This window comes from Salvia splendens, chromosome 21 (assembly GCF_004379255.2).
Source record: "Salvia splendens isolate huo1 chromosome 21, SspV2, whole genome shotgun sequence".
NCBI lineage: Eukaryota > Viridiplantae > Streptophyta > Magnoliopsida > Lamiales > Lamiaceae > Salvia > Salvia splendens.
In genome coordinates, this window is record NC_056052.1 from 20,001,792 (window position 1) to 20,015,578 (window position 13,787).

Genomic DNA, 13,787 nt, shown 5'->3' on the forward strand with positions numbered 1-13,787 from the left:
TCATAATTGTCACGAATTATTCCTTCACCAGCATTAATCACTAATTACAGGAGTACATTTTTTAGTTAAGAAATAACTTTCACAGCCCATCATTCTCTCTCTTCACTATTTATGGTCTCACTTGATTTATATTTTTCTATTTTCTTTTATTTTGTAATTTATTTATTTAAATTTAATTAAAATTTGAAATTCATAAAAATTCTAAAATTAACATTATATTGGAATTCATAAAATACATAATTTAAATCTTAAAACCCATCCGTCCCACTTTAGAAGGTCGGATACGGACGTCCCGTGAGGACGTCGAGTGTCCTCGGACGTGCGGGCGACGGGCGGGCGGACGTCCGCCATTGTGGAGTGGGTCGGACGTCCGGGTCGGAAGTCCGGTAATTAATTTTTTTTTAAACTCTATATATACGACTCGTTGAACTTCATTTCATTCGCACCACTTGTGTTAACAAGTTTCTCTCTTCTTTTACTACAAATTTCATTTCTACTTAATGGAGAACGATAGGAACTCCCCTGCCACGAGTGAGTCGCAGACTCCGGCGTTTCCCATCGACCTGGAGGGAAACGTTAGCGGAAATGCGACAACAGTTCCGACAATGTCGGGGATGGGTGGAATGGGTGGGATGATGTCCCCTTATATGTACAATTGGATGAGTGGGATGGGTGGTATGATGCCCAGGGCTGCGGGGATGGGGGGCATGACCCCAAATATGATGATGCCGGGGATGATGGCGGGGATGGGGATGGGGGGCATGACCCCAAATATGATGATGCCGGGGCCGGGGATGGCGATGGGTGGGATGATGCCGGGGGGAGGGGGTGGCAGGGGCCCACAAGCGGACGATGTCTATCGGCCAGTTATCGATATGCTGTCTACTGATACCCCCTCCACTTATGTTCCGGAGACTCAGTTCACCAGCTTGGAAACTTTCTCTTTAGAGGAGTTGGGGCTATCTCCAGTCAGGGAGACTCCAGGCAGGGGGAAGGGACGTGGCAAGGGCAAGGGGAAAGCCCCGGGCTCTTCCTCGCGAACGGTGGCGGAGGAGGAGGATGAGGATGAGACGGGAAAGAGGACGGTATGGAGCCCGTGGGAAAATGTACAGCAGCAGCGGACGAATCGGGCTGGGCGAAGCGGACGAAGATCAACGCTTCTGGTGAATACAGCAGCAGTGCTGGTTCGCACGAGCTCCCAGAAGCCGACGAAGTGTCCCCGCTACCTCAATCAGACTCTCGCCGCCGTCGTCGCCCAGTTGGGCAAAAGGCTGCGCAGCGGAGGGCTAGGGAAAGCAGCAGCGGGTCGTTCGAGGTCCAATCGGAGGCCCCTGCTCCCCCAGAAGATATCGACCGACTCGCCCGCGCGCAGTTAACGACTAGCTTGGTCCGGACCATGCATATGTGGCATAGCACGACCGATCCGATGTACAAGAGGATGTTGAAGGATGTCATCGATGGATGTCGGCGCGATTTGGGGATGCCACCCATTGGAGATGATGGCGCCGAGATTAGCGGCGGGGACGACGGGGCCGGCACAGGCCCACGGGGCTGGCATGGGCGACGGGGGCGGCACGGGCGACGAGGACAGCGCGGAGTGAGCCGGGGATATTGGACTATGTATTTTTCTTTTTTTGAATGACTATGTATTTTATTTTTTTTCTAACTATGTTTTTTTATGTTTTATGACTATGTATTTTTGCCCGTATTTTGCTTTCCCGTATTCCGTGTCAAAATTATAATTCCGTTTTTACGTAATTACATTATTGTGATTTTTTTTATTGCGGGAAGTCCTAGTGGGAAGGGCGATGGGAAGGGCGGATTGTGCAGGGGATGTCCTAGTGACGTGGCAGGAGGTGTTTTTGGGATGTCCTAGTGGATGTCCGAGTGGGACATCCGCCCACTGGAGATGCACTTAGGATTCCCATGAATTCAGCACGAGTTTCAAGAAATGTAAAGGAAAGTTGGTGAAAAATATAATGGAATGTAAGTCCTACTTTTATATATTTTATAGTAATAAAATGTGAGTAGAAAAATGTAGGCGAATGTGAGGCCTATTACCATTTATTGAATATTTCAATCGGGACTCTTAAAATGGGACACCCAGAAATGGTAAACAGGGATTGCTATAGTGAGACGGAGGGAGTACTATATTATTGAAAGAGATAAAAAAATATACTCCCTCCGTCCCGCACTACTCGCACTTATTTCCTTTTTGGGCGTCCCAAGTTACTTGCACTCTTTCCATTTTTAGTAAAAATTTTCACTTACAGCCGTCATTTTTGACTTTCCTATACACTTATTCCTTAATCTCCGTGCCGAAAAGGAAAGGGCGAGTAGCCCGGGACGGAGGGAGTACTTCATCCGTCCCCTACAAATAAGGACTTTGGAAATATCATTAGTTTTAATGCATAAAAAGAGTAGGAGAGAGATTGAAAGAAAAAGTGGGTGGAGTATTGTTAGTGGATAATGAAGTCTACCTCATGAGAGAGAAAAACTTTGCCCAAAATAGAAGTAGTCTACTACCTCTGTCCCACAATAAGAGTCACATTTTGTCATTTTGGTCCATCCCATAAAAAGTGTTACACTTCACTTTTAACATAAATGGTAAATAGGGCCCATATTCTACCAACTTATTACACTCATATTTTATTATAAAACTAATAAATATATAAGTGGGACACATAATCCACTAACTTATTCAACTCACTTTACTTTACATTTCTTAAAATTCGTGCCTAAACCAAATGTGACTCTTATTACGAGATGAACCAAAATGACAAAATGAGACTATTGTTTGGGGATGGAGGGAGTATAATTTAGAGCCTCAACTCGTTTCAAGTCCTTTAACAAACTTCTAGTGGGACTCCAATGCTTGCTCGGACATTTGGCTAGTGTCTCGCTTGAAGTTGTTATTCAACAAGTTAAATGAAAAGCCTCATTCATTTAAACCATTTCGTAATGTGTCGGGGTCGCAATGCTTGTATGGTCGTTTCAGAGCCGACCTTGAACTCGACGTTATACCATTAGGCACTAGCCCACTTGTCGATGTGCTTAACCTTCATCCAGGGTAAGACAACTTTGAAAAACTTCTTTTGTCTTCTTGATAGATTATGAGCCAAAATATCCGCTTGGGACGTTCTGTAGCCACATGCATAGAACTTTTGAACTTCATAGCACACTCGTTCTAAATGAGCCCGAAACTTCTTGTTGGACCGTGGGGGAGTCCCTTAGGGCTGTGACATGTTCTATGTCTCCACAATTCTCTCCCAAAACATCTTTGCCTTTTAGGAATTTTTGACAATCAGATCCTCCGAGATGTTGACTTACACATGAACAACTTTCTAGTTTCCTCTTGGGTGAAGGCAACACGAGCATTGGCTCAGTCGTTTATGGTTTGATGCCATCCAACGACCGTGTCTCGGGTATGTCAAGCATGTGTGACATATGAGAGATGTATACATTTTGAGCTCTGAGGGTTCCGCCGACGTCAAGAAATTCGACATGTTGGAATAAAATTGAGACCATGGTAGGTTGTTCCAGCCGACCATAGTGAAACAAAATTTTTACGGAGAACTTAGATAGAAAATTGAGGATAAGAGTGATTTTTGATTATGCATTTTCTTATTTAAGTCAAATAATTTTTATTTAAGTCAAATAATTTTTTCATTTTAAATTATATTTTTAATTTTAATGAAATCTCTATTTGATGCTATTTAAATACGAATTTTGATAATGATGTATAAATATATACTACATAATTGCAAATTATATGAAATAAATAAAATGAACACTGATAAATGAAGTTCTCCATAGTACTTTTAATTATGTGTGGTAAAGTGAATGCATTTTGGCCATTGAGTAAAAATCCAGCTAAATTACTACATCCATCCATATATGAAATAGGAGATCCACCTTGATATTTAAATGAGACAAATAGTTCTCAGCCCCATATCCTCAGATTGAGAAGTTGTAGAAATTAATTAACATATCCACAAATACATACTATAACAATACTGTTTTGACGTAGTAAGTCATAAAGTTTAACAAAAGGGTGATGAAGGAAATAGTCAAGCCCACATAGCTAGAAAGGACATAGACCCTGCACCAAGAAGAAGAGAAATATGTGTGATGGTTGGGCGAATTTTTGATGGTAACAAATGCGGGTGAAAAATATAGATCACGACACAAGGAATTACGTGGTTCGATTTACTGAGGTAAATCTACGTCCACGGGAAGAAAGGAGGGCAAGATTGTATTGCTTGATCTGGTTTACAGCTTACAAATACAGACTTGCTATATGATATTTGATGTCTAGCGCCCTTCCTCTATCTGATCTAAGTTCTATTTATACATTGAACTAAGATCGTGGCTTGCATCACCACTAAACTAGGTCGTGGCTTGCATCACCACTAACTAGGTAGTGGATGTCGTGGAGGTCATGAGATCCTGCATGGGTCCACTATCTCTTTGTTTGGTCCGCTATCCTGCATGAGATCCTGCATGAGTTGACACCACTAAATAGATCGTGTAGTGGAGGTCGTGGAGGTTCTGCATGAGTCCACTATCTCCCAGTTCGGTCGAATACTGAGACCGAACTTCTGAACTATTGCCGAGCAGCTTTTGCCGATCTGAGAGTAGAGCTTGATTGGTCGGCTTTTACCGAGCTGTAGGCTGGGGCCGAACTCTTTGGTAATGCCGAACTGATACTCTTCCTTGGGCTTTGGGCTGATGGGCCGTCACTGCTATTGGGCTTGTTTAGTACGTACCCCATCACTACCCCCCCCGAAAAGCGAAGTGAATCACTTCGGCGAAGCGAGTCACTTCGGCATTCTGGATAAAGGTACGGGGAAGGCTGACGTCAGGGGACGTGCCTTGCGCGTGACTGCATTAAATGCGACAGTAAAATCCGGCCGTTGAATCCTGAAAAGGTGGGATTCGAAACGGTGCGATGATTTTGAAATCTTCTCCGAATCTGATAAATACGTCCTTTCTTCATCAGTTGAACACTTTTGCTATTGCTTCTTCTGCATTCTCTCTCTTTCGCGTAAAAATTTCCTTCCGCTTTCAAGAATTTCTTCAGAATTTCTTCAGACTTTCAAAGAGTAAGAACTATGTCTTCTTCTTCTTCTTCTGAGTCAGGTAGCGGTAGGAAAGGGGATAAGGGGTCTTCTAGCCGGAAAGAATCCGGGGAGAAGACCGTAGAGTATTTTCACAGCATCTTGAGTAAGGATACTGTGATATCCCTACACGAAAAATATTTTTTTCCTGGGGGGAAGGTTGCGATTCCTGACGACCTTCATAGGGCTGACTCGCCGCCGGAGGGTTACGCCACCGTTTATGAAGCCGGCTTGGAATGCGGGCTTCGTTTCCCTCTTCCCCCTGCCTTTGTAGAGCTGCTTGATTTTTTTCAACTCCCTTTAGGTCAGGTGACTCCGAACTCTTGGAGGCACTTATCGGCCTTTGCTGCCGAACTGCGTAGGTTAGATAAGGATCTGTCTCTGAGGGCAATCCTTAATTTCTTCCAGTTTAAGAGAAAAGGATCTTGGTTTTACTTGATCCCTTTACAGCCTTTTAGGGCCTTCTGCAAAACCAAGTGGCCAAAGTGGCAACATCGCTTCTTTTTTTATAATAGGACAGCGGCTCCGGGCTTTCCCTGGAGAGGGCCGAAGTCCGTGATTCCTCATCCTCGGTTAGAACCGTTGGACGAGCTCGAGGGCGAGCTCAATAAGATTCCTATGATTAGGAAGCAGTACCTGGAGTCTGAGCTCGTCAAGGGCGACTTCGTGTTCGACTCCTCGTCTTCGGACGAAGAGGCTGAGGGTGAGGATTTCTTTTTTATGCATTACTGCCTTGACGACGAAAACTAACCTTGTTTTCTTGCTTTTTGGCAGTGAACTTGCTAAACAAGTTCGGTCGCAAATCCTCCGAATCTAAGGAACCGGAGAGGCCGAAAACCAGCAGCTCGGCGTCTGATGCCGAGAAGAATCCGAAGAGGCAAAAGACCTCTTCGGATCCAAAGAAGCCGGAGTCGACTTCGGCAAATAGGAAGGGGAAGACCCAGAAGCCCCCAAGAGCGCCGGAGAAAGACGTGGTCTTGGCGCCTCCTTCGGAACATATCTGTGAGCCCTTTTTATGGCCCACGGACTTCGCCGAGGTGAATTCTCTTCTTGATTTTCTGGCCTTGCTTTTTCCCTGTATTTTTTTGTGGCCCCTCGGTTGACTTTTTCCTTTTTCCATTTTCAGAGGAACGATATGCTCTCCAAGCTTGTCGCCGTTGAACTCTCCAAAGCGTCCAACGATTATGCTGAGATGCAGAGGAAGTTGGCGGCTGCTCGTCACCAGGCCGAACAGGCTAAGGTAGACTTTGAGAAGGCCAGAGCTGCTAGGATCTCGGCCTAGGATGAAGCCCAGTTTGCCAAAAACCAGCTCGTCATCCAGCGAGAGCAGACGAAACGGAGGGATGCTGCCGCCGTGGTTGCCCAAGGGGAGGTTCTCCGTGCTTTCGCGGAGAAACTCTTTCTGAGCAATCAATTTTCGGCCTTTGTCGGTGATCTGCTGAAACTGATGACCGATAATGCCGAGCAGGGGCCCGAAGTCGTCCTGCCGCTGTACGGCCGAGAGATAGCAGCTCGTCTCCAGAGTCTGCCGCTCCTTGAGGAGCTTGCTTCGTCCTCGGTCCTGCTTTCTGCTGACCGAGTTCGTAGTTGCCGAGCTGACCGGGACGAGAATATGGAGGCTATCTTTGCCTCCTTAGGGCCAGTTTCACCCGCTCCAATTTTCCACGGAGAGGGTGAGACCGAGCAGCTTGATCAGCAGACCGGAGACAGGCAGGCCGAGCAAGAGGTGCTGCTGATCGGTGATGGGGGCACCGAGCAGGCTGGGGGGAGCAGGGAAGCCGAGGCTGAAGCTGAGGCAGACAAGGAGAAGGAAGCTGAACCTCACCGAGGAGCCGGAGACGAAGCTGGCGGAGTATGATTTCGTCTCCCTTCTCTTAGTTTAGTTTCTTCCTTCTTGTAAAATGGCCTTGAAGCCCTCCTTGTGTAAAATTTTTTTTCTTATGAATGAAAAAATTCTTCTTTCTGCACTTGTGTCTTCGTATAGCTTTTCGTACTCTCGTTTACTCCTGTTGTGGTTTACTACCTGCTCAGTAAACTGAAATGCCGAACTGACATAGCTGCTTTGTATTCTTAACTCTTAAGGAGCTGGAGGTACTTCACTGGAAGCGGCTGTACTCTTCCGCTTTAGACGAAGCTGAGAAAAAAGCCATAGCTGACCAGATGAAGAATGACGAACTCTTGGCTTGTTTAGTGAAGCTGGAGGCCGACAATAAGGACTTAGAGTCCGAAAAGAAAGATCTGGAGGCCGAGCTGAACACTGCCGTCGCTGAGAGGACTGCGTATGAGGATTTCATCAGCAGGCGCGGGGGAATGACCATCTCTGAAGTTCAGGAACGAGTTGACGAACTGTGGGAGGAATATCACGTACTCCGGAGGAACAATGCGCTGGAGAGCTCGGCTTGCCAACAAGTTGTGAAATCATTGCGGCGCTGGGCTTCTCGGTACGACATCGTTCTTTCCCGGCGTCCTTCAATCGAGAGATTCCTTAGGCATTTCCCGCCAACAGATGCTCATACTCCAGCTCAAACCTCTGATTCACTTGCTCAAAATCCTACTCCAAATCAGCAACGAACTCAGGAGCAACCGGAAACGTCAAGACGAGAACGGACTCAGGAGCAACCGGAAACGTCAAGACAAGGACGGACTGAAGTTCGTAGAGGAGCTGTGATTATGAGTGAGCAAGATCAACAAATGCTTCGTGAAGAGACTCTTCGCCGCCGAGGTGCCAGTACTTCCCGGACTCAAGGAAGAGGCGGTAGGTCGATCAGAGCATCTCGTCGACCTGCTTATTCTTCAGCTGCCCGGAACGCCCGAACTCGGCTTCACGAGGATTTTGTGAATAGATGGCTCAACTTTAGCAACCAGGGACAGTAGAATAGTCCTTTGTAATAGCGTAACGCCTTCTCGTAGGGCAGCGGAGTTGTATGCCGAACAAGTTTTAATAAATGAAATCTTCATTTCGCTTCTATCACTGCGTATTTACAGCTCAGCGAAAAAATTTCATCATGCTCGTCCTCGGTCTTATGAAGTAAACTTCTTTGACCGGACTCGTCCTCGGTCTTATGAAGTAAGCTCCTTTGACCGGACTCGTCTTTGGTCTTATGAAGTAAACTTCTTTGACCGGACTTGGTCCTCGGTCTTATGAAATAAACTTCTTTGACCGGACTCGTCTTTGGTCTTATGAAGTAAACTTCTTTGACCGGACTCGTCTTTGGTCTTATGAAGTAAATTTCTTTGACCGGACTAAGCTTGTGTCCTAATTTGGCGAGTTTTATCGCTCGGATCGGACTTTCCCTTGTCCTAATTTGGGGATCGGACTTTCCCTTGTCCTAATTCGGCGAGTTTTATCGCGTGGATCGGACTTTCCCTTGTCCTAGTTCGGCGAGTTTTATCGCGTGGATCGGACTTTCCCTTTGTTGCAGTTCGTTTCAGACGAACTGCTTGTTTCTTAAGCTGAATTGTGGTCTTGTATCCTCCTTAGAAGCTTGGACTCACAATCGTTGGCTTATATATGTTCTAAAAAGGGGATCAGCCTTCGAAGAACAAGATACCTCAGTAACATTTGTAAGAGACGACACGCATATAGACAGACAAAACGCACATAGACGAACAAAACGCACATAGACAAACATGAAAAACAAGTAAAAAAAACAAAGAAAGCACATACCCCTAGGACCGAACTAGACACAAGACTGACTGACTGGACTGTCTCTTACAAATGGAACTTCTTGAGGTTGGAAATGTACCATGTTCGGGGTGCTTGTTCTCCTGACATGTGAGTCAATTTATAAGACCCTTTGCCGAGGACTTCTGACACCCGATATGGACCTTCCCATGTGGGTTCGAGTTTGCCCAGCTTTTCTGCTCGGCTTACTTCGTTGTTTCTCAAGACGAGATCTCCCACTTGAAATTGCAGCTTTTTCACCCTTTGGTTATAATACCGGGCTACTTGCTCCTTGTACTTGGCTGCTTTTATGCAGGCCAATTCTCTTCTTTCTTCGGCCAGATCTAGTTCGGCTCTCAGTCCGTCATCATTCATTTCTGAGGAGAAATTTAGAGTTCGGGGACTGGGTACGCCGATCTCAACCGGAATCACGGCGGGCGGGCGGCTTCTCAGGATTGAGACGTGGCCCCAATCGGTCTTGCACCGGAGTCCTTTGAATCCTTTCAAAAGGAGTTCGGCGAGGATGTCCCTGATCGCCAAAAGGAGTTCGGCGAGGATGTCCCTGATCGCTATGATCGGGCTTCCTCCCGTCTCCTCGGGATGAGCTGTCTAAAGACCGTTTGCGACGGTCTGCCTCATCGGCACGGGAGAACTGGTCCGCAATGTCCCACATCTCTTGAGCTGTTTGCGGACTGCATTCCACGAGCTTTCTGTAGAGAGCTCCGGGCAGGATTCCATTTTGGAATGCCGAAATGACAAGTAGATCATTGAGATCATCTACTTGTAGGCATTCCTTGTGGAACCTCGTCATAAAGTCGCTGATCTTTTCGTCGCGACCTTGACGTGTAGAAAGCAGCTGAGCCGAAGTGATTCGGGCTTCCGCTTTCTGAAAGAACCTCCTGTGGAAAGCATCCATTAGATCTCGGTAAGATCTAATGCTGCCTTGGGGGAGGCTATCGAACCACCTTCTTGCGTTCCCGATAAGCAGCTCGGGAAACAGCTTGCATATATGGACCTCATTGAGACCCTGGTTCGCCATGTTATACTGATAGCGTCCCAGGAAGTCATGAGGATTCACTAACCCGTCATAAGTCATTGACGGAGTTCGGTAGTTCTGTGGTAAGGAAGTTCGGGTGATATCGTCCGAGAACGGAGTCTTCAATGCTCCGTACATGGCGAACCCGACATCTCTTCGGTATGGAGGAGATGGAGTTCTCCTGTGATTCCGGTACCGAGGAGGAACAGGAACATGTCGGGGTTGAGGATTCTTCTTCCTGGAAGACACGGCACTACTGCGGTAGTGACTTTCATGTCTGGATGAGGAGGGAGAATCCACCGTTTTCGTCTTCGGCTTTTGGCCCTTTTGCAGGAAAATTAAGAACTCTTCCTGCTTCTCGGCCAAAAACAACTTGACAGCCTCGTTCAAATTGGGCTGCTGGGAAGACTCGGTGCGATGAGTCTTTGAGCGGTTTGTTCCTTCTCCGTGAGAACTGGAAGTAGATTTCTCCCGAGGCTGTTTTCCAGACCTGCGGGCGGGACTAGCTTCCTCATGGTTATCACGAACGGTATTATGGGTGTTACGTGATCTGGTATGCATTTTTTTGGTGGAAGAGGATCAAAAACTCGCTTTTATCACAGATTTGGTTCTCTGTTTCCCACAGACGGCGCCAGTGATGGTTGGGCGAATTTTTGATGGTAACAAATGCGGGTGAAAAATATAGATCACGACACAAGGAATTACGTGGTTCGATTTACTGAGGTAAATCTACGTCCACGGGAAGAAAGGAGGGCAAGATTGTATTGCTTGATCTGGTTTACAGCTTACAAATACAGACTTGCTATATGATATTTGATGTCTAGCGCCCTTCCTCTATCTGATCTAAGTTCTATTTATACATTGAACTAAGATCGTGGCTTGCATCACCACTAAACTAGGTCGTGGCTTGCATCACCACTAACTAGGTAGTGGATGTCGTGGAGGTCATGAGATCCTGCATGGGTCCACTATCTCTTTGTTTGGTCCGCTATCCTGCATGAGATCCTGCATGAGTTGACACCACTAAATAGATCGTGTAGTGGAGGTCGTGGAGGTTCTGCATGAGTCCACTATCTCCCAGTTCGGTCGAATACTGAGACCGAACTTCTGAACTATTGCCGAGCAGCTTTTGCCGATCTGAGAGTAGAGCTTGATTGGTCGGCTTTTACCGAGCTGTAGGCTGGGGCCGAACTCTTTGGTAATGCCGAACTGATACTCTTCCTTGGGCTTTGGGCTGATGGGCCGTCACTGCTATTGGGCTTGTTTAGTACGTACCCCATCAATGTGCTCCTAATTGAAGCTTCACATTGTTTTGCATCCTGGGGCTCATGAAATCGGCTGCTAATAGATCGACGAGGGCCATGTATATCAATATCCCGGCCGATGCTGACTCGAACACACCCTCCACTGTCACTCCGACGTTACCAATCCCGATTCCAATCCCGATCCCACCGAGAAGAATACCGTCATAACCACAGTTTTAAGCCACTCGAATCTCGCCTACTTATTCAAATTATTCGGATGAATTGGAACTTTGGAATATCGAAACCATTCATAATTTCTATATTATAAACTAATTTTGAAGGAATCATACTAGGAGATATGTTTATATTTCATTTTGCGCAAATATCAAATATTAATATTTGATCATGTTTATGTTTGATATTTGATCATGTTTATGTTTGAGTTTATGCATGTACAATATCTCAAATTATCAAATTTATCATAATTAAATGTTTTACATTTTATAAATATAACTAATTTTCATCATTAGTTATTGGATTGATCGCATGTTAATTTTATCGGGAGCAACCCGATTAACCTGTTGGGCTAACCCGAAACCCGAGCTTTTAGGGTTAGGCTTGAACTTTCATAACCCGAAAAAAAACTCGATTAGCCCTCAACCCGATAAGATTGGCCCGAAACCCGCTGGACTGCCCCGATTAACATCCCTAGAATTCGCTATGCACGTATTATAGGATAACCAACCCCAAAATTCCCTAATAAAGTAATATAAACTTCTTGTAGTATTCAAAATGATGAATTAAGAGTAACCACAGTAGATGGCTGCGGCGCTCGCCGCGGCCGTGGTGGACGCGCCGGATACACGGCGGTGACGAAGCGGCGCCGAGGCGGTGATTTTCCGGCAAATTTTTTTTATTTTTTGTTAATGAATTATATATTTTTATTTCTAATTATTTTTTTCAATTAATTTTATTCTAGTCCAATTAAAATATACCAACAATTATAATTTGATTTGTGGCTGGACATGTTTTTGTGACTGTGATGACTACACGGATAAGTTTTTGTGGCTATTGATGACCAGGTGGATAAGTTTTTTTGTGACTGTGGTGTGGCTCTTCCACCTATGGTGGATACTCTAAGAAAAATGAAATTCTTGCCATATAGGATCAAAAATTCATCAACCGACATAATGATTTACTAGAATTTTAGATTTTCAAATTGATATACAAGGACAAAATTTAGGGGTCTAAATTTTAATTGGTGGCCTCAATGAATCAGAATTCTTCTTCACATATTCACGGTGGGGACGAGAATAACTTTTCTAGCATCATGACTTCATATAATTTCTCACCAACAACATTATGTCAACATATGCATTATTCCAAATTCGACGATTCTATGCAAAATATTGTTGGAGAGTATTTATCTACGTATGTATGTAATATATAAATACCTGTGAGATGCATCCTCCAAGCCCCATCCCTTCGAAGAATTGGTGAAAACACAGCGCAATCAGCAGCGGCTTTATCGTGGCGGCGCTCCGAGCCGCCCCCAGCGATATCCCGATGACCACCGAATGCACCACCATTCCCACCTCCAACACCTTCATCATCATCATTCAAATTTGGAAGACAAGAAAAAAAAGAAAAAAAAACTGTATGGAATCAAGAACATCAAGGTTAAATGTACGCTGAACAAACGTACTTGTGATATTATGCGCTGTCGGAGAATATCCGACTGCGTGGTCCCATTGGGACCTGAGGCAGAGTCGGCGTCGCCGGCCGCCTCCTCGTCCTTGCTCGAGTGCACGCTCCCGTAGAAGGAGGTGGCGACCGTGTCGACCACGAGGGTCGCGATGGCGGCCGCCATGGCGATGAATCCGGAGAAGGGGAATTTGGGAGAGGTCAGGCTCCGGAATGCGTCGGGGAGGATATGGACGAATCCGGTGGCGAGCACTACGCCGCCGGCGAAGGCCTTGACCATGAGGAATATGTCGTTTTCAGGGAGGAGGGCGGCCAGCTTCCGGCCGAGGAGGGGGAAGCTGGCGCCGAGGCCGCCGGCGGTGAGAATGGAGGAGATGGCGACCAGTTTGAGCTTAAGGGCTTCGCTCTTGTTGCCATGCGAGGCTGCTTCGGTGGGGTCCTCGGCGGCGGCCGCGGAGGTGGCGGAGACAGCTATGAGGAGGAATATTTTGTGGGGACTGATCATGGCGGAGTGTGGAAGAGTTTTTAAGAGGGAATGGATTGCATATTTTTTAGAATGGTGCCTACAAAATGGGGGGAAGAAATACATGTCTTATAAGGAGAAAAGAGCATGCCAAATTTCTTATTTTAATTGTGTTAATGCACATGTACTTTCAAGTATAGTGTTCTTTCTGTCCCAAATTAGTTGTTCTGACAACATATTTTTAGTTGTTGTAGTAGTACTCCGTCTGTCCCACAAAAGATGTCAAACTTATGAGACGGTTATTTTGTGTGTTAAATGAAGAGAGAAAATATAATTTTTATATTAATGTGAGATAGAACTTTTTCCAAAAACGGAAATGTGACATCTTTTGTGGGACAATCTAAAAAGGAAAGTGTGACATCTATTATGGAATGGAGGGAGTACATTTTTTCTATGTTACTTTACTCTCTCTCCATCTTTTTTCTTTAATTTTTACTTTGTTTCTCCTTTTACTTAACTTACTTAAAACAACTTTTTCTATAATTCCGTGCCGAAA

General features: G+C 45.5%; 1 pseudogene; it reads right to left on the minus strand.

The window, feature by feature from the left end:
* Positions 1-3,917: 3,917 nt before the first annotated feature.
* LOC121783676 lies at positions 3,918-13,542 on the minus strand (annotated as a pseudogene).
* Positions 13,543-13,787: the final 245 nt, after the last annotated feature.